We start from the raw sequence: 22,219 nt of genomic DNA on the forward strand, positions 1-22,219 counted from the left end.
ACACAAGCAGTGCAAAGCATATAGCTTAAGGGATGGCATTTCCAAGGGATGTGGCCCAGCCATGAGGATGTGAGTTGGAGAAGGTTGGAGAATCTCTTCTCTGTGGGTCATCAGGTTTGAGTTGTCTGTTCTGGATATGGGAACATTCCACATACAGCAGAACAAGAAGGCTGGGGAAACCTGGATGTATCTGGTGCAGGGGATTGAGCAGATGGCTTTCACTGCAGGGAAGCACCTCCTCAGGAATTCTAGGGAACTGTAGAAAACAGTCATGAAGTCAAGAAGCAGAAATTAACTGTAATGAAAGAGGTGGACTAAATACAAACTTAGGTCCATTATTTTTTAAAAATGCTTAAGGAGGGATGTGCTGCTTCAGTGGCTGATGTGGACCAGGTACAAAAGCTTGCAGCCCTGAGTATTATCACAGAATTATAGAATCATTTGAGTTGGAAGGGACCCTTAAAGGTCACCTAGTCCAACTTCCATGCAATGCACAGGGACGCACATCTACAGCTAGACCAGAATTTGTGTTTCTGACAAATTTTTGGAAACAGGAGCAGAAAGAGGAAGATGAGGCCGTATGACCTCCATGAAATCTTGTGAGTGCAGGCAGCTGCTGTAAAGGGATGGGGAAATGCCCTGCAGATTGGTGATGGCCCATAACACAAGGGAGCAAGGCAGTGGGGGCAAATCCAGCATGCTTAGTGTGGGAGAAACTGGAGTGGGCTTAAAATAGTTTGTGTCGCAATTGCTTTCGTAGAAGTGGTCCCACATCAGCACAAAAGGATGAACCGTGTGGCTTCCAAAGGCCAGTCTCACCCTATTTTTAGCCTGGTTTCATAAGGAAATGGGCATCTGTCCATCTCTCCCCATGTTCCTCCCTGCTCTGATTTTACAGTCTCTCAGCCACCTGGAAAATAGGTTGGAAAAAGAGAGAATAAGCAGCTACATTTCTCAGTGCTCAGTAGTGTTCCTTTCAATACTTGGAGAGAGAGTGTAATTAAAATAGAGCCAGACTATTCCTCATAAAGGCTGTGAGTTCTTCTTCTTGGAGATCTCCAAAAGCCACTTGGATGTGCTGCTGGGCACCCTGCTCTGCGAGTTGAAGCATCTACGATGGCTCAGGTGGCAGGATATGGTGTGGGATGGGGGGGCCTTAAAGAACTATTCCTGCATGGGGGGTGTCGTGGGGCACAGTGGGATGTGAACTGTCCCTAGGCAAGGGGCTGGCAGCGGAAAATATAAAAAGGCACTTTTCAGCCTTGGCTTTCCCAGTGCAGGAAATGTGAGGAAATGCAAAGTTCCCATATAAGGAAGAGCAAGAGAGGAGCCATGAATCACGGCAGGGCAGCGAGCTGGGGAATGACCACAGGGCACTCATGAAAGAGAACTGGAGTAGCGTGAGGGGCTTTTGGGCTCCTGTGGCTGGGGGGAGTCTGCAAGGAGATGAGGAATGAGGATGGGGGAAGAGCAAACCTCTTGCACTCCTTAGATGGGATCTATGGCTCCTGAAGGAAGCTGAAGGAAGGCTGGCAGGCTGCATCTGGCAGAAATCATAATCCTGCTCCATCATTCATCTCATGCTTTGGACAGTGTGACTCTAGCACTCCTTATTGTCCAGTCTCCATCCTGGGAGAGAAAACTGGAATCAGCCCTTAGCAATCTGTGTTGATACCCATAGCTGAGCCTGCTTTGAGGTCCTTTCCAGCCAGAGTGATCCCATAATCCTATTATGATGCTCTGGAATGTGAGGTCTAATGCTTTGTGGTTAGGGCATCCTCAACTTTCTCCTGTGGGAAGCTGTGAAGAGTCCTTCTGTCTAGCCTGGAGGAAACTATTTGTCAACACTGATGATATTTGTGACTTAGGTTGTCCATGGTAATGGATGATATAGCACTTGAAGCTGAGGTTCTAGGGTTGCTATAGCATACCTGTGCCCACTGTCTAATTGTGAAAAAGAGGCACTTGTCTTTGGGAAGGCAGGGCTATGTGTTTAGACTGGAGAAGCTGGATAAACTGACTGGTTCATACCTTGAAGATGATTTCCCATGACATCTGGGGGTTACGGGCTAGGTCCACCTCAGGCAACATGTTGTTGTAGGTCCATCACCATGGGCTAGACATGTCCCAGGTCAGTGCTGGGCCAGGCACGAACTACCATGTGGAACAGCACTAGGAATGGATGCGTTCTGTTTCCTTCCTGTCCTTTATACGCACATCATCTTTGAGATCCCATTTCATCCAGCCCTGACCTCATGGCCTGAAATCCTTCATTGGCCAACATCTACTATGCAATCCCCACAAACACCACTATATCATATGACTGGTTTTCCTTCTGTGTTGACCAAAAATTGTCCCTTTCCAAACCCTGTTTCCTGTTTGATCCTTCTCATTCATCAAGGCTAAAACCAAACTGTAAACTTCAAACTCACTGGCAGGCTTTCTGGCTTCAGCAGCCTCAAGGTTTTACATCACTGCTCACTAAATTGCCCAAAACAATTTTGGAAGGAACCATTTGATTTGAAGGCATTACAAAGTACTGAATCCACCCCTTCCCGTACTGGCTTGTTTCAGTGGTTTATCATCCACACTGCTGAAATACGCACTTAATTTTTCTTTTGAATTTGTTTGGTTTCCTAAACACGTAATGCTGAGTTGTTCTATGCTGACACACATTAAATCTCTGTGGGTCTGTACTGACCTTATCTCACTTTTCCTTCACTGGTACACAGACAACCACTGGGGCAGAACAGTTGATTTATCCTGATGTAAATCAAAGCACAAGCATCTCCTGACCCTATTTTAATTTGTCCAAGGGAGATTATTGAGCACAACTGCAATTACGTGAAAGCAGTGTGACCCTTGTGAAATCTGGGCTGCTGAGAGGCACAGATAATCCCGAGCTATACTGTTATGACTACCACGATGACAGCATGACTTGCATGGTGGACATAAAGCCTATGCAGGCACCAGAGAGTCGTAGATGCGCAAATACAGTTATGCACAGAGAGCTCTGATGCTCTCTGATAGCTTTCTCTGTTCAATCCAGAAAGGGTCTGGGTGTGGAAATGCAGATTTGGGGTAGCCAAGTCTTGCCCTCCAGCAGCATTTCTCAACCTCATCTTTAGCTGGAGCAGATCCCGGATAAAAGCTAAGGGTATGGCATGGCTCCAGACAGCTGCCATTTTTGTTTCAAATAAAGGAACACATATTTACCCCATGATAAAACCCTGAAGCTTTACCATACAATCAGTATACTTTGTGAAGTCTCATATTTTCATTTCCTTTCCCTTTTTTTTTCTTTTTCTTTTTCCTTTTCTTTTCTTTTTCTTTTTCTTCTTTTCCTTTTCCTTTTCCTTTTCCTTTTCCTTTTCCTTTTCCTTTTCCTTTTCCTTTTCCTTTTCCTTTTCCTTTTCCTTTTCTATTCCTCTCCCTCTCCCTCTCTCCTCTCCTCTCCTCTCCTCTCCCTTTTCCTTCTCCTTCTCGCTCTCCCTGTCCCTCTCCCTGTCCCTCTCCTCTCCCTCTCCCTCTCCTTCTCCCTCTCCATTTCCTTCCCCTTGCCCTCCCCCTCCCTCTCTTCCTCTCCCTCCCCCTTCCCCTCTCCCTCCCCCTTCCCCTTCCCCTCCTCCTTCCTCTTCCCCTTTCCCCTTTCCCCTTTCCCCTTTTCCCCTTTCCCCTTTTCCTTTCCTTTTTTCTTTTCCTTTTCCTTTTCCTTTTCCTTTTCCTTTTCCTTTTCCTTTTCCTTTTCCTACTTACTGCTGTTTCAAAAACCTGAAGAAAATACCAATGGAGATGCTATATCAGTGGCACCTGTCACAGAGTGGGAGCATGCTGCCAAGAAAAACAAAACCACAAAACTCCAAAGCCTCCAAGTTGTTCTGGCTATCAAACCCTGCCCTGCTGCAGTAAGCACCTACACAGTGCAGGAGATGTGTCTAATAGGCAGAAGTCCCTAGTTCTTGGCTTGTGAATAGTTTGCATGGAGCACTCTGACAGCTTACACTGCACCCACTCTTATCTAAACATGCCTAAGCTCCAGCATGCTGCTTCAGCTGTGCTGGCTTTACACTTCAGGCTGTTTTGAAAGTGAATTTGTAAAGCCATTAACATTATTTAAACAGTTTAGCCACAGAATTACCCAGTGGTGGAATCCAGCTGCCAGAAACAAGAAGCGAGGCTCCTCAGTGTTGAGGATTAAATAAAACCCAGGCAAAGCACGTGCATCTTAGGGAATGCCAGAATCAGAGGTGATGGGGGAGTGAGAGTTTGCTGGAAAAGAAAGCAGGCTTTCCGGTTAGCAGGAAATGTCATCAAGGATTTTTTATTTCTTTTTTTTTTTTTTTTTATTTCTTCTTTTTCTTTATGAGCTGGTTTGGCTCCAAAGCAGACCCAAAGCAGACTTTTTTTTTCATTTCCCTGAAGTTTCCGGAGGACTGGAAGCTGTCAGGCCTTGGGTCTCCTCCTGCGCTCTGCTTCCTGCAGAGCCCAAGGCTCAGCCTGGGGACACGGGAGGAGCTCAGGACTTGCAGTCAATGCTTTCTGTGCTCTGAATCTCATGGTAGACCCTACGAAAATCTCATTTCATGGGGCAATCTCCACCAGATGCTGAGTTGTAGACTCATAGAATTATATAATTGTTTGAGTTGGAAGGATACCCTGAAGACCAGGTAGTCCAACTTTCCTGCAATGAATAGAAACACCTACAGTTAGATCAGGTTGCTGAGAGCCTGGTCCAGACTGACTTTGAATGTCTCCACCACTTCTATAGATAACCTATTCCATTGCATCACTATATTTTCCCTTATATCCAGTCTAAATTTGCCCTCTTTTATGTTGAAACCGTTTGCCCTTGTCCTATCAGAACAGCTCTTGCTAAAGAGTCTGTCCCCTCCTTTATTATAGCCCCCCTTACATACTGAAAGATCACTCTCTGATCTCCCTGGAGCCTTCCTTCTCCAGGATGAACAGCCCTGGCTCTCTCAGCCTGTTCTCGGAGGGGAGATGTTCCATTTCTTGGACCATTTTTGTTGCCCTCCTCTGGATGTGCTCCAACAGGTCCATGTCTCTCCTGTACTGAGGGGTCCACATGTGGACGCTGTACTCCAGGTGATGTCCACCCTAAGACAAAGTTTGCTCATAGTGAAGAAAAACTGTAGGGAAAACATGCCCTAGAATCTGGAGAATACACGAGAAACGGAGGTAATTTTAGATTAATTTTTTTTCTTAGCTGAATATGTGGCAAGGCTAAAATGTTGTAAAGTCCAGGTCATGTTAGCTGGAGTTTTCTCTAACCACCAATGCAAGGAATATTCCCAGCTCAGATAACCTCTCCAAGAATTAAAAGCAGTTTCAATCAAAAGACAAGCTGTCTTCCTGCAGGTTCTCACAATCTGATATTCAAGGCAAGACATTCCATCCTTGTTCTCAACCTCATTGCATCCCACCCCAATCCCATAGCATCCTTGTGCCTAACCCCATGGCATCCCCATCTACAACTCCATGATATCCCCTTCCTCAACCCCACTGCACCCTTGTTCCCAACCCTATTACATCCCCATGTTCAACTCTATTGCATCCCTGTCTGCAGTTTCATTCTTTGATTTTTCAGTTTTAATCCAAACTTCTCCAAAACATGCAGTGATTGAAGGGTCATTCTGAACCAGGATTTTTGGTCTTGCCTATCTCATTCTCTTGTTTTTATGACAAGCCCTGAAATTCGCCTTTGTTCAACATAAAGCATTCTCCTAAGTACTATTAGTCTTCCTTTTGAGTGCATTGCCTTAATTGGATATTTGATCGTGTTCTCTTGAATCTTGCAGACACGCAGCTGGGAGAAACAATGGGCATTGTTTTATATTTAGACTGTTAGAAGCTGAAACGTGCAGAGACACGAGCTGCTGAAAGGGCTTGGACCATCAGCTCCCTCTGCTGACCTTCTCTGGAAAGAATCATAGAATCACAGAATGGCTTTTGTTGGAGGGGAACTTAGAGATCATTTAGTTCCAACCTCCCTGCCATAGGCAGGGTTGCCACCCACTAGATCAGGCTGCCCGGGGTCCCATCCAACCTGGCCTTGAACACCTCCAGGGATGGCACAAGAAGTGCCAGTGCTGCCAAATTTTAGGACTTCTTAGGCTGGAAAGCAAAGAATGAGGGGGAATATGACAATATTACTCCCAAGTAGCACAGAGAAGGAGAACGGGGATGAAACTTCACAAACTCTTCCATGTAAGAACTGGGAGACATCAGAAGAATTCGAAGGACAAGAGGAAAACAAGGAAAAGGAGGTGGTTGTTCACATATCATCATAAAACCGTGGAGATCCTGGCTGCAGGATGTTGTAGACCCGAAGGCTCATAAACAAATTGGAAAAAGCTGTAAGAAAATTTCACATGCATAAATCCCTCTTCTTACCTGGGAAATTCCCAGCCCACAGGCTGTTGAATGCTGAGAAGCATTTTAAGGAAATATTGTTACGTATTTTTCCTAAGCCTATGTTCTTACTTGGGCGTCCACTTGTGAAGGCAGGATGCTGACTCACCCAGCTTGTTCTCCTGCTATTCCCATGGGACGTCTGATATGTCCAGACACTGATGTGCACACAGCTTGGGGAACAAAAGCATTTTGGATGGAGTCGAGGAAAGCTTTATTTGAGTGGAAAAAAAGGATGCGATTATCTTTTGTTTTCATCTCATCCTTCATGTTGAAGGAACTGACACACTGTAGAGACATCTACATCAAATGTAGATGCAATAGCACTGAGGATATGCTGACCATGGGTTCAGATGCAGGTAGGCAGCCTGGCCACTCATTCCTCTCTTGATATCATTCTTTTTGAGCATAGATGTGGGGCTAACATTCAAATGTAGCCTTCTAGGACCAAGAAACCTGTAACAAACATGACAATCAGGGCATGGACTTCCACCATTGCAAGTAAGGCCGTTTAGGAATTAGTTAAAAAACGGCTCCCAAATGCCAAGAAGACACATACAGAAAGAACATGTCTGAACGTTTATTTGTGAAGGGGATGTGTTGATATCAAATTAATACACTGAGTTGTTAATACACTGAGATGTTAAACTTACATGGGAGCAGCTAACTTTCTATGTTTTAATCTAGAAATCTCAGTCTGTACTACATTTTAGGCCGCTCAATCAGGAGAATGGATGGAATTGTGATGGAACACAAACTATTTAATCCTTTTTCATTCCTCTCAGACAAATCCATAAGAAAACACAACAAAATTCGTTCATTATTCAGTATAGCGTTACTATTCTTAGCCTCCACTTCTGGTCCCACATCCACATCATATAGATTTGTCACTTTGCATGGTGGGGGATGACAAGAGCTGGCCTAAAGTAAAATTGTCTTGCGAGTTTTCTGCCCTGTTGAGAACAATGGAGTGGGAGTCTTGTGACAGTGTTGGTGATGAGCTAGGTCTCTGTGGCCTTTTCAGGGTCTTTTCTACTTCCCAAAGAGCCCACTGGTAAGCTGGACAGGAGTTGGGCAGGAGGCCTCAGAGCAGATGAGTTAGTGGTGCAACTGTTCAAAGAAGAATTTGCCCTTTTTTCACTATTGGCTCCAGAGTTACTTTGTTTATCCACAGTCACGTCAACCAGAAGTATGGTATCAAGCAAATTGTCCAGCTCTGGAGCTGCATTCCTTCCCTGTGAAGAATACTCTAAAGAAACGCAAAGTTCCCTAGGACACAAAGCCTTTGCTTGATGGTTCAGACTTATTTTATTTATACAAGAGAGCTGGAGAGAAATGCCAGAGAATTCAATACCCTACAACTTCTGACAGCTACAGCTCAGTAAAACAAGAACTCGTGTTGCACCTGTCTTGCACTTTCCATTTAAAAAAATATTTCTTCCTCTTTCCCCTCAAAGGCTGTCAAACGCCAGGGGAAAATAAAGAAAAAAGATTCATACGTCACCAAGAACACAGTTATATCTCCAAGTCTACTGGAGACTATTGTGTGCTATTTTTTTTCTGTATGATTTCCAGGTTTGCAACTACACAGGATGGGAAACCATTTCAGTGCCACGAGGCTAAATACGTGCTTAGCTGAGGAGGAAGGAAAGTGAAGAGTAATTATCGTTATGTGTCAGCTGAGATTTACAGACCACACCCTCCCATACAGTGCAGTATCATGTGGTGCTAACAAGACAGCAGGTCAAGCTGGGCTGATAAACTGCTGCCAAAGTAGAGCCAATGCATGTCTGCTTGGTTCTTGCCACATTTCTCTGCTGATTAGTGTGAAGGCTGCTGAGCAGATCAGGATTTTTGTGGAACCATAGAATCACTGATGTTGGAAAAGACCTTTAAGATCATCTGGTTCAATTGTTGATCCACCCCCACAATGGCCACTAAACCATGTTCCCCAGTGCCATATCTACTCCTTTCTTGATCACCTGCAGGGATGGTGAGTCCAATGCATTATCACTCATTCTGAAAAGAAATCTTTCCTAACATCCCTTGGCACAACTTGAGGCCATTACCTCTCGCCCTATCATTGTTACCTGGGAGAAGAGGCCAACCTCTACCTCCACTGATAAGATCTCCCCTGAGCCTTCTCCAGACTACACAATCCCAGTTCCCTCAGCTGCTTCTCATAAGATTTGTGCCCCAGACCTTTCACAGCTTCATTGCCCTTCCTTGGACACACTCCAGGGTTTCAGTGTCTTTCTTGAAGCAAGTGGCCCAAAACTAAGAAGTGTACTCAAGACGCAGCCTCATCAGTGATTAATACAATTCAGGACGTTTCATCAAGCAAACTGTCCAGAGCTGGAGACTCCAGCATCCTTTCTTGGAAGGCTTACCTTGGAGCCTGGGCTCTTCCCTCACGTAGTCAACTGGGCATCAGAGCAAAGTGGTGTGTTGAACTAATATGCAAATCCCACACCTCCAGCACTCACTTTTCTTTGTATGTTGTCAGCAGCATGTTGTAATGCTGTCTTACAAGAGAGCAGCATGCACAGGCTCTGAGATCAATAGAGAATGAGCAAACCTTGAAAGATGATGCTGCACAGCAATGCTGGGAAACTCCCAACTCCATGCCTGAATTCCCTCATTTGTCTCCTGGTTCTGGCATTGGGTTGGCACAGTCTGTGCACATCTCCTGAGCACTACCTAACATGGGAGATCTTAGCACAGGGGACCTCCCCTGTGAGCACAGCAGAGCTCTGATGCTCAGAGGCTTATTGATATACATTCATCATGCACTGAACGCTGCCCTGACCACCCAGATGCCGGCTTGTGGCGATGGGGATGAGGTGAGCTCATGCAAAGCCTCTGCAGATAGAAAGCCAGCATGCCAGCACATTTATGGAAACAGTGGATTTGCTCCCCTTCTTTGCCCTTTTCTCACAATGCTTTGTTCTGCCGTCATTGAAATTGCTGGGCATTTTGCCACTTGCTGAGGTAGGAGCACGGTTTTCCTTTGAAGAGGAATGGTCTCCATTCATGGCAAGATAAATGGGTGCAGAAGAATGAATCCAGAAAGCACAAGTAGCCCTAATTCCTTCTACTCTTGCTGCTTGTTCATCTGCTTCTCTCATGGCTTAGTTAAGATATTAGTTTCTACCTCTTGGAATTGGTACCTTTGTGAAGGACATTGCATGGAATGGACTTCAACATGACTTGTGTCATTGCCATTGTGGACATCAGGTCCACCACATCTTAGTTAGGTGGTGCTGGGTAGCACTGTATTTTCCCTGTGATAGCCTGCTTCGAAGTCTGTGCTAGTGGGATCTTTCTGCAGCCTGCTCCAGTCATCCCTGAGCTCAATGACTAGTGTTGCTGTGCCTACTCACCAGGTCACTAGGAGACCATGCTGTTTTCATTCCCCAGCGTGGTCTCAGCTTTTCCACAAACGTGTTTCTCAATATTGCTGATTATTTATCTCTCTCTTTTTTTTTCTCTCTTTTTTTTTTTTTCCCTTCTTTTCCACAAATTATCTCTGTAATGAATTGCCAGCTCTTAAAACTGATTCAGGCTGTTTGGAAGCCCAGGGCACAGTCCAGTCATAAAGTACTGAGAGAATTGACTGTGAACCTGGTAATATTTTCCATCAAGAACAACTCAGCCTTCTAGACACAGTTCTTGAATGGAGGATACTGTACACAGGACATGGAGGACATCTTTGTTGTCTTCTCTTTGATTGTATAAAGTGGGCCGTTCAAGATGGACACCAATCAATCCATGCTGAGAAGGTCACAGAGAACCAGAAATGTCTCCAGATCTTTATAATCTGCCAGGACATGAGGTCTGCCTTCTCTTCATTCAATTTGGTCATATTGTCATCCACACATAGTTCAACTGCCCCTTCTGTGCAGATGTTTGCTGTGTCCATCTGTCACCTCTTCTATGGACAGTGACCATGAGTTCCAGTTTTGTCCGTGTTTGAAATCTGAATGCAAATAATTTCCAAATTATCAGCAAGTCTCTTTAGACTTAATTACTAACTTCTATTATATTGACTGAAGCATCTCTTCAAGGGCATTTTTCTGGCTAAAAATAATTATGTGAAAAATTGGAAGTTCTCTGTAAACTCCAAGTTTGATGGAAAATGGCTGATTCCATTCAAACGAATAGTTGCCCACACACAATTGTTGCTAGCTCTATGCTATTGCCAAACACTTTCCCCAAACTGGAAGACACATATGAAAAAACTGAAAGGAAGACTGAGAACGTAATTCAGTTACACAACACATTTCAGGATTCTAGTCTCCTCTTCTGTTTTCAATTTCTCCCCTGTGGCATGAAGGTTTTTTTGATTGTAGAAATCATTGGATATTATTTTTCATCTGGTTGTAGTAAATATTTCTGTTAGCGACAGTTTCATGTCTGGTTAACTTGTTGTAGGATACACAGATTACCCAGCAATGTCTTTGATCTTTGATGAGATTAATGACATTTAGAAGATGAATTGTGCAATTAAAATTAACCCTCCTGAAATATTTTTAAGAATTCTCTTAATGCGTTCTCTTTACCCCAGGTTTCTTGCCAGAAACTTCATCTGTTGGCATCCTTACTATAAACTCAGCAGGAGGGTAGGCATGGCAGAGGCAGATTCATTTTTTCCTTTGCACAAATATTTGCATAATTTGAAGTGGGATTTATTATTATTTTTTTTAATCTTTGCCCATCTCTCTAGTGTTGACACCTCAGATTTAACCAAGTCAGCTCACATTTCGGAGTCAGACAGCTGGGAAAAAACGTGGAAGTGAAAGCAATCCATATTTCACTGGAAAAATCACATTGTTAAATGCCAAGAGGGGCTGACTGAAAGGACTGAGAAAAAGGCAAATGCCAGGAACAGGGTCTGACACAAGCTTATTTATAGTTAAGTCTAAGTAGGGTGAAGTCTAGTCCTCTGGGTTCACCTCTCAGGATCAGGCCCTGGGTCTCCTGGGATTCGATTTCTCAGAGAACCATAGGGGTGACAGATGGGAAAGGCTTGTTAGGTCATCCTGTCCACATGCCCCAGCAGGAGCAGAACGGGACTCTCTCTGCTTCATTCTCAAGTGCCTTGTCTACATTTAAACAACTCCAGCCATAGGACTGTTATTGCAAGAAAATTCCACTGCCTCCATATACATTTGCAAGGACACTTTTTAAAAAGCTCTTGACATTTGTTTGTTAATTTTGTCCAAAACATACCATGAAGGAGAAAAGCAAAAAGATCAGATGCGGCCTTGGTAGCTCCATCTAATTGATGGCTGAAAAATGGAGAACAGAACTAGAGCACGTCTCATAACAAAATTGGTTTTGTGTGGGCTTCCTACAGAGCAGAGTAAATATTTTGGATTATCTTACCTTCACATTTCTTTACATCAACATACCTGGATTTGTTTATACTTAAACCTAAAGTGAATTCCCAGTGCCAGTAATGCTTTATTTTGTTTACCTGAGAACTGCTGATGTTCTTTGAACCTTGAAGGTGAAAGATGAAGCTGAACCAACTGGGTTGAAAATATTTTAAATCCGTGTTTTTACCTCCTGTTTCCAGGCTGTCCCTGACATGAGATACTTTTATTGTATGCGAGGATATATAATGTGCACTTGACCTTCGCTTGGGTAGGAAGGTTGCACAGTTGCCCATGTAAAATCAAGGATAAGCACATGAAAGACCAACTGTTGCAATTGGAATTATTCAGATTATTGTCCTTTTTTTCTAAAATATAAGGGCCATGGGAAAGTGCTATTTCAGCAAACATGACATTCTTTGAAATAAACGTGGGCTTAAAGTGGTTTAACTGAGTACAAGTTAAACTTCAGTGAAACCTGGCCAGGATTACGGGCCAGGAACTCTTGAACCTGCCATTTTTCAAGCCCTGGGTGAGTTCACACAGTGATTAACCCCATGAACAAGGGAACATGGGTGCTGCCTGCGGCAGCGTGTTCAACTGGTATCAATGTCTGTTATGCTGCTGCTAGTTGTGGAGCTGGTAAAATGCCAGTTCCATTGGCTGTGCACCATGTTTGGAAATATTCCACTTTTGAGGAAACTAAAAAATACACGTATACTGATTTGAATCCAATTTGGACATGAAAATCTTTTCCTGTCAACTTGGAAGCCATGCTTTCCTGCCAATTAGTCACACCTGTGTCATTCTGCCTTTGATTGCTCTCAGTGTAATCCATGTGAAAGAAAAAAACATATTCAACTTTACTATCTTTGATTAATGTGAAATATAAATGAAAGTCTTATACATGGAGCTGAACTGCTGCATCATCTGCATCATTCATGTGTTCATGAACTGCTACAGTTCATGCTTGTGACAAATGCTGAACAGTTATTTCTAAGCATTGTTTTCAAGAAAAAAATTGTAATACCTAAATTAAGTCTTTCTTTCTCTGCAAGGAAGTGAATTCTGCGCCAAAAAAGCCTTAACTTACCATAGCCCATGTTATCTGGTCAATATTCAAGGTTTTTAAAGAGAACCTTCCATATTCATAGGATTTTTTTTTCAGTCTCAGCTATAATATGCATGAGATGATCTGTTTAGATACAATCAAGAGAAGGAGCTTAAATGATGGGCCCAGATTTAATGTCTACCTGTTGGGTGCCTGCAATGAAATGAAATGGATTTTGCTCATGGTGTTACTGAAGCAGCAATACCCAAGTCATTTTATACAGTTCTCTTCCTTTTTATCAGAAAATGGCAATCTACTGAAAGAGAAACCAGGAGAGCAGCTTTGAGCAAGGAGGACAAGCAGGGAGATGGGGCTTTCTCGGAGAGAGGCCAGCAGAAAGCAGATCTGCAGGTGGGAACTGCTGTGAAGGATAAGTTATAGTGGCTTTTCTGTAAGTAAACAAGAACATTAGCAAGGTTCTTGGCTGTAAAACTGACTTCTTGTCCCATAAGGAACAGTCCTACAATGCCGTACAATATGAGTAATGTTCAGTCCAGAAGGGGACCAGCTGCAGTAACAGCTCATTGACACTGGCCACCTATAACAGTAAATTCACCAGTGACAATGAATTTCTTACTATTTGAGCTTAACGGTAATGATCTAGATGCATCAGTACTAATAAACTCTCCTTACGTCCAAAATGAGGTGTCTGCATGCAAGTTGCCTGGTGGGGAAAGCGTGATAATAACTTCTAATTTTTATGCTGGGAAGTCATTTAGGAGGGTTTTAGTTGTCCCTGGCCAAAGTCATGTAAAGAGCTGTGCTAACAGTTTACCGTATGAGAGATGATGTTCCAGTGTGATTACGGAAGTAGTGATCTGCACAGCCAGAAGTGCTGGTGTAGAGGCAATGACTGATGGGCTCAGAATAAAAGCAGAATCATAGAATCATTGAATCATTAAGGTTGGAAGGGACCTTTAAAATCATCTAGTCCACCTTTTGACCCACCGTCACCATGCCCACTAAATCATGTCCCTAAGTGCCATAATCTACCTGTTTCATGAAAATCTCCAGAAACAGTGATTCCATCACTGCCCTGGGCATCCTCACCACTCTTTCTGAGAAGAAATATTTCCTAACATCCAACCAGAACCTACCCTGGCACAACTTGAGGCCATTACCTCGATTATCTTAGTCCATTACCTTGATTAGCTCAATCAGATCTTCTTGGCTGATCTCCTGTGGGTTTCATGAACATCTGTAAACAAGAATGCCTTTCTAGATATTCAGTGATGGATGAAAGCCAGCATTATTTGCTTAATGTGTGGAATTAGGGTTATTTGGATTGGGAATTAAAATAGCATCTACTTTGTGATGAACACCCAGTTGCTCTCTGCCTAAGATAGGATCTTGAATAAGAGTGGAGCAGCATTTCAATTAAATAGTAAGTTACAACACACCAGTCTCTTCACCCAGTGTATTGTTATTATTAGCTGCTCCTCCTGACAGGTAGCCTTGTTATTTAATATCATTTTCTCCTTGTTCTCTGTAGGTTCCCATAAGCATGAAGACCATCTCACAAAACCTAGCCCTTCTTGTTATTTTTATCCAGGAGCAGCTAACGGTAAAAGTGACAACAGAATGGATGGGGGAAGTGGGCTAGAGCGTGAAAAATCCGGTTGTAAAAAGCCAGAGTGTTTGCAATAAAATATCTATACATAAAGGGAGGAGAGGGAGGTGGAAGCAGTTCTGGACACAAAGCAGAGCAATAAGCTGTGAAAAGTGACGTCTGGTCCAGATGGAGAAAGTGTAAATCCAGCTGTCAGTGCAATAATATCCCTCAGCACCTTGTATGCATTTCCTTCAGGGGAGCTGACGCCCATGCTGGTGGCTGATATGGGACAGGAGTTGAATCCTGATGGTTGCTGAAGTGCAGGAGGATGAGAAGATTTGCTTGGAGCCTCCCAGGTTTGTCAGCAGATCTGGAAAAGTCGTGGCTATGTCTGCAAGGGAGGGCTTTCCCTCTTTAGTGATGCAGAAAAGGGGTTGCTGCAGGGGTTTGTGTTTGGAAAGGTGATCTGGGTTGCAGTAGGACCCAAGAGACAGAATCATGAAATCATTAAGACCGTGAAGATCATCTAGTCCAACTGTCAACCCATCACCACTATGCCTACTAAACCATTCCCATCTACCAGGGGTGGTGACTGCACCACTTTCCTGGGCAACCTCAGGGGCAAAAGCAGGTCATGAAGAGAATGTTAAGGCAGAATTAAGTACCAGGGAACCTGAGTAATCCCCACTGGCTTGATCCAGTGCAGTCTACGTCTACGGATTGATGAGGATTCAGGAGCATGCATTAGAAATTAGGTTCTGTCAGAGGAATCAAAATGGGAGTGAAAGCCCCTGTGATCACAAAACAGTGGACTTCAGAGTTTGCACTGGGAACAAGGAGTGGTGATCCCTGGCCTGTACTACTCAGAGATGCATCTATCTCAGGGGGAAGTAAGGAGGGAATAAACAGCAGCAAGACCCTGGGATGTCTCCAGCTGCTAAAAGCCTGTAGAATTTGAATCAAAGGAGGATTTTTTTCTTTTGGCAGTCCCTTCTGAACTACAGGATGTTTAGCTCCCAAATATATCTCTGTTACTAGTGCTCATGGAATAGTCTCATCTAGCTGCTGGGCTGCATGAGTATACAGGTGGGTAGGATGAGTAGTTTTTACAGTGTGTGTGCCATTAATATCTGTGTTTGGGCTCTGTAGGCTGGTGTGTGTGGCCAGGTGGGGTGAGATTCATGGAATCATAGAATATCCTGAGTTGGTAGGTACCTATACGGATTGAGTCCAACTCCTGAGTTCTCTAGTCTGGAGAGAAGAAAAGCTGGAATTCGAAAGAGGGTGGACTATGGACTTGTGGTAGACATTTACTACTATATTTCATGTAGCTGTGGTACTTTAGAGCATCCTCTAGCAGCATTACCCTGCAGTGCCAATGGGGTCTCTCTGGCTCAGCCCCAAGCAATACATAATGACCTCTGTGATGAGACATCTGTAAAACCTTCCTGGATATCAAAATGTAGGCCAAAATAAGTATGATGAGTACTGAGTGTGCATCAGTCTTGGTCCCAGATGTGGTCAATACCACAAGTCTCTTGCTATGCTCTTTCCAGCTTTACGAGAGCATCCACCATGTTTCCCAACTTACAGTATCCACATTAGATGCTGGCAAAAAATCATAGAAATACAGAGGACATTAGATAAGGAAAGAAGATCTGCTCAGAATGAGGAATTATAACCTGCTACTCCAGGATATTTCTGGGGCTCCGTACAATGAGAGACAGTGCATGAATGAGCCACTCCATGCACACTTGTTTGGTGGCTTTTGGCGGCACAAAAAAGTACATAACACCAATGCAATTTCCAAATCAAGGGTTGGGAGGCTTGTGCTTATGGAAATAGTATGAAGAGGTTCATATTTGTAGTGGTCCTGGCTGCAGCTCCTTACTCACCAAGCGTACAGCTAATAAGATCTCCATAACATAAGATCTTATGAATGCAGAAAATGATTCCTATGCTAGAACAAATCCCTGGAAGAAGAATACAGTGCGTTTTACCAGTGGGAAATACAGCCCTTCTGACTGAAGTAGGAATATTTTGGAGAAGCTTTACTGCAGTTCATCCCTATTCATACTCACTTTACTAGGTAAGTTCTGGCTCTGGCCGGGGACAGCAGACTGATGGAGACAGACCTTTGGCTGTCCTCTGTATGAGAGACCCCTGGCAGACCCCTGTGGCGCTGATGGATAGGCTGCAGCTGATTAACTGAAGGAGGAAGTCTAACACGAATCTTGCTGGGAAGTTAACAATTCCAGTTCAGGTTCATTGACTTTTTGCTTTTAACACATGACAAGGGCCAGACGATCAGTTTTACCTTGGAACACAGGTAAACTGCATTATCACACGGAAAAATACAGCCTTGACACCTAGAGCTGCACAGAACATTTTCATAGCATCCTCTTCACACTGCTCTGCTACTGCTTGGTAAAAGTATAACCTTTAGCAGCAATGTGATATTTTGGTTTCAGAGGTCAGTAAATCCCAGGCTCCTCATCTCAAAGATCTTGGATGTCATCTCTGTTGAGGGTCCATTGTAATCAACCCAACAGACAAAAGGCTGAGATCACCTGTTCTCTATGGGCTGCCACCACCCCAGGAACCACAAAATGTCCAGCCTCATCAATATAATCTGGAGGCAACATTTTTCTCTATTTGCCTACTCAGCCAGCTGGTGTAAATCCTTCGGAGCAGGAGCAGATCTCATCTCTAGATGACATTTTCAGCCTCTGAGCTGTTTGCTGGGTATTGCTAACAATTACTCTTGTGAAATAGGATATCGTAAGGACTGGGAACTGGGGGAGGAAAAGCTCTTCAGTGTTACGTCAGGATCTGATACTGATCTGTGATACAGTCATCCATCTTCTGAGCAGTTGGGATCAGTCCATCTGATGGGTATTAGAACAGTTTATTTAGCGACCTACAGGGAAAGGAACTTTATAATGTAATATGATGGTGGCAGTTCCTTTAGGAACAGATAAGAGTGGTCACATGGGAAAGGCTATGGGCTGCCAAATAGCTGCCCCTATTGTGCTGAGTATGTGTGATTTTTTTTTCTGCTGGAGAGAGAATGGTTGCATTTTTTTTTTGTTGGCTTGCATTATCACAGTTTAGCTGATATATTGTACACCTTTCCCCAGTTATTTAAAGGTCAAATATCTGATGAATTCCAAGAAGTGAGCATTGTTTATGCTAAATAAAGTCCATGCTGTACTGAAAAGCTCCTGAACTAGCTGTTCTGCTGCTGAAGGTAATTCTGAAGGGAAAGGAAAAGACTCATGAATAGGGGAGAAGAGAGCAATAGGAATGGCTCAGCACTGGAGGGATGTCCATTGGCTTACTCCTTGACTAACCCCCATATCTGGCTACTGTTGAAGTGTCTGAAACGTATCCATCAGGACATCTGCATTGCTCACGTGGACACAGTACTGCAGAGAGGGTCCCATGGGAGTCAGGCTGGATATCAGGAAAAATTTCTTCTTAGAAAGAGTGGTGAGGCATTGTAACAGGATGCCCAGGGATGTGGATTCACCGTCCCTGGAGGCGTTCAAGAACAGGGTAGGTATTACATGGAGGGGTATGGTGGGGATGGGTTGGTGGTTGGACTAGATGATCTTAGTGGTCTTTTCCAGCCTTAATGATCCTGTGATTAAAAGGCCAAAGAGACATGGGGAAACTCCTCTGTGCACTCCCAGAAAATCTGAAGAGCTTTTCTAGGAGCCTTTGAATGCAAGGGGAGCTCTTGAGGGCATGCTGAAAACTATTGTCCTATTGTGTCTAAAACAGACAAACGGGGCCAGGTCACTGGCAAGGATAAATCTCCAGGGCCTCGTGGAAACATAGGAAGCTAGACTGATTTACAGCAGCTGAAAATCTGCCCTCCACATCCTGTGAAATAAGAGATTATCTCATTAACCCCCAGACTTTCCTTGCCACACTGGGCAATAAACAACTCTGTCAGTGCATCTTTGTGCATCTGCTGCTTTTTCCAGTGGAGCAGATGTTTGGACGCTGCCTGAATGAAACACAGATGCTTACAGCAAAATTCTTGAAGCCAGACTGCTGAACTGAGGTGTCCTATTGAAATTTTCCAGGGTTTTGAAAAAATTCTTTGTGAACCCATTCATACAGTTGGCCTCCGTGACACCCTGTGAGAAACCCCATGAGTTTATTGCACACATCATGTAGATGAAAAGATCTTTCCTTTTGTTGACATCAGCCCCTTTTCCTTACTTTCCTTTGAGTATATATTGGGTTCTAGCATGGTCAACCATCAGAAATCATTCCTTTTTTTTTTTTTTTTTTTTTTTTTGTCATGCATGCTATGCTTTGTCCTTGCTGGTCTCTAATTTAAAGATCTCCACCTCTGAAATGGCAATGTTTCTACACACATTGCATTGCGATTTGAAAGTGGACATGTGCCAAATGAAATGCATGTTGTTTTCTCATTTATTGTCTTTCAACAGTCAAATGATTCTCACATGCTTTTTGTGTTTTTCTCAGGCAATCTGTTTTTCGGAGGACTAAACACATAAAAAGCTTCAACAAAAAAGGTGTTTTTGCCAGTAATTGCTCAAGTGGCCTCAAGTTGAACTCTTTCCTTTTAGCTTTCTGACCATTTTGGACTAAATAGCAGGTGTCTGCCATACAAAAATAAATTGATATTTTGCCATAAACTCATGCCCAAAAGGGCTTCACATCTTTGAGCTTCATGAGTGTCCTTCTTAGGAAAGAACTATGAACAACTCTAAAGGCAATATGGGCTGCCAGCTTTGGTTTATTCCTAGCCATCAGACCTTTTTCAAAGAGGGATGTTTCTTCTTGATGGGTTGATGGTTGGACTAGATGATCTTAGTGTCTTTCCAGTCTTAATGATTTTATGATTCTGCATGTGAGCTATTGAGGAAAGCAAGGAATGACAACCTTTCAAGGGAATTCAGAGCACAAAAGTTTGATGTAGGAATACAGTTGCACAAGACATAACTGCTGACAGGAGCTCTGTCCAAGACCATGATGAACAGCAGATCTGCATGTGGGTGGTGATCCAAGGAACCGTCCATGCATGTCATAATATTTTATTTCCAAAATTCTGAAAAATTTATTGAAGACAAAGACTGGCTTTGTCTGCCACCTGAGGCTGTTTAGGCTGAACTGGAGAGATTGAGAAGGAAGGAAGTTATGTGGAACACAGATGGGAAAATTGTGTTTTAACCACTGAAATTTTTGAGTCTATACCAGTCGTTTCTGTTTGTTTTAGCCTATCTTTATCCAATGAATAAAAGCACTGGGAGGAAGGAAGTCTTTAGTAAGGATTCAAACTCCTTTCATTGCTCTGAAGAATTTAGAGATTGCAATAAAATTGCTTTTGAATCCAGAAGATGTTTTTCATCAAAACTACAGAAGGCAATTCTAACTCTCTTAATCAAATAAAGACAAACATAATGAAATCATCAAACACAAAGCTTTCATGCCATGTTTCTACATGAGAAAGATGTTTTCTGGGTACAGACTGAAAACTCAGATCCTTTCCCAAATTTAAGGAAAGTCTTCTGTGTATCTTTTGAGGTAAATTTGTCTAGAACAGACTGGAATGCTTTCTGATGACTATTTTGTTTTACCATCAATAAATCCTGTTTTATTGGAAACTGAGTCTTTCCATTGGAAAATAACAATTACAATGAAAATCTGATTGAGAAGAGCTTCTGAGGTCTCACGGTGAATTTGTGGTCAAAATTGGAGAGAAAGGGAGTTGATATGCAATTTTATTTGAGTATGGCTATTACGGAAATCCCATAACAGAAGGAACTACAAATCTCTGCTTCAGTAAACACTGATTTTTGCAAAATGCAGCAGTTCAACATAGATATAAACCAGCAATGCATCCTTGCACTAACCCCGTACTGGACTCTATTAGCAAAGATGTAGCCAGCAAGTCAGGGGAACTGATTATTCACCTCTGTTCTGTGCTTGAGAGGCTGCTGCTGGGGTACTGTGTCAAGTTTGGGGATCTTCCAGGACAGAGGCCAACAAGATTTTTGTGGGGCTGGAGCCCACGTGTGGAGCTGCTGAGGGAGCTGGGTTCGCTTTGAAGATGAGAGGAAAGGAGGATCTAATCACTTGCTTCCACTGCCTAAGGTGATTTACTTAGAAAAAGCTATAGTCAAGCTCTTCTCAAAGGTATGAGAAGCAACAGGCCCAAATATCAATAGAATTTCCAACTAGAAATTTTGGAAAAATTTATCCTGAGAGTGATTAAGAACTGAGATAGATTTCCAGACAGCCTGCAGAATCTCCAGCCTTAGGGATATTCAAAGTTTGACCAGGTAAGGCTCTGAGCAACATGCACAGCACAGCGTTTGAGCAGGATAGGTAGACTACTGTGATAGTGGGGATAAATGTTGTGATAGAAAGTTGTGTGGCTGTGTTGTATGAGAATGAAACAGAGATTTAGACTGTCAGAGAGATATAAATGACTTGCCTACAGACTGTCCAAGCAACAAGAATCATAGGATCATAGCGTATTTAAGGTTGGAAAAGCCCACTAAGATCACCTAGTCCAACCATCAAGCATCAAATTATATCTGCTCCACTCTTTCTGATTTTATGTGAAAAACACAGCTTCTTTTTTTTTTTTTTTTTAATTTCTTTTCTTTTCAGTCAGAATTTATTTGGCAGTTCTGAGAACAAGGAAACCATTTCATTACCTGCCCTATTCAACATAGAGTCAGACATGGCCTTGGCAAGTACTTATCTCCAAGCCACCTGCATCCAGCCTTCTGTGGTCCTTTCCTCATCTCTCCCCCTATCAGATCATGCTCATTCCATCATGCAGAGGATTGATACCTTCTGCAAAAAGCCAGGCTGGCTGGAGGGATCAGCAGAGTCATTAAGCACATCACTCCTAAATTCCTTGAGGCTTTCCAGAAGAGAAAGGTGGATGAATTCCCAGTGTGCTTTGATTTGTATAGCTTGGTTCCATAATTGCTAAACAATGAGTGATCAGGGTTGTTTCACAGCCTGGTCTAAACCTTTGCACATGTTAGTGTTAGCACATATTTTCTTTCTGATGCAGAATTCCCCTGAGATCAGGCTGTTGCTTCCAGGGGCAAATGAGGGATTAAAATTTCTGCTGGCTGCAAGCAGAGCTTTTAACCCACTAGGTTATAGAGCAGGTGGCTATTACTGCTGTGGGAAGTGTCAAAAGACTTGTCCCAGTGGGGCTATACTGGTTTCTTCAACCCAGCCACCTCCATCCAGAGCCATCCCTCACCTTTGGGTAGAAGGGAGGCCAGACTCCTCTCTGATCAGATACACTTCCCGTTCAGGAACAAGCTCTGTTTGCTGTTTACTAGGCAGCTCCCTGACAGGTTTTGGGTTCAGTGGGGATGTACATCAAGGTGATGGAAATGTTCGTGGCAGGCAGACTGTGGTGCCTGCAGCTGGATTCCCAGAGGTGGGCTCATAGGAGCTCCAAAAGACTCAAAGGCAACATTTGTTTTACATCACTAGAAGATTGGTACCACAGCATATGGGGGTAAAAAACAGAGACCAGAGACCTTTGCAATCTGATTTCATAGATTTTCCATTAAGCTGAGGAATATTTAGATTGGGTATAAGAAAAAGCTTTTTTTTTACAATAAAGGTAGTGAGGTAATGGCACGGGTTGCCCAGAGAGATGCCTCATCCATAGAGACATTCATCGTCAGGCTGGACAGGACTCTGAGCTCCCTGATCTAGCTGTAGATG

The 22,219-nt window shown here is 43.3% G+C and overlaps 1 long non-coding RNA gene across 1 annotated transcript; it reads left to right on the forward strand.

Annotated features, from left to right (window-relative positions):
* The first annotated feature begins 3,466 nt into the window (after nt 1-3,466).
* LOC146544809 (uncharacterized) lies at nt 3,467-22,002 on the forward strand. Its single transcript, XR_014882747.1, has 3 exons — nt 3,467-13,272; nt 14,414-14,485; nt 14,729-22,002. It is a non-coding gene; the product is annotated as an uncharacterized LOC146544809 (long non-coding RNA).
* Nucleotides 22,003-22,219: the final 217 nt, after the last annotated feature.

Source organism: Meleagris gallopavo, chromosome 3, assembly GCF_905368555.1.
Source record: "Meleagris gallopavo chromosome 3, MGAL_WU_HG_1.1, whole genome shotgun sequence".
NCBI classification, from domain to species: domain Eukaryota; kingdom Metazoa; phylum Chordata; class Aves; order Galliformes; family Phasianidae; genus Meleagris; species Meleagris gallopavo.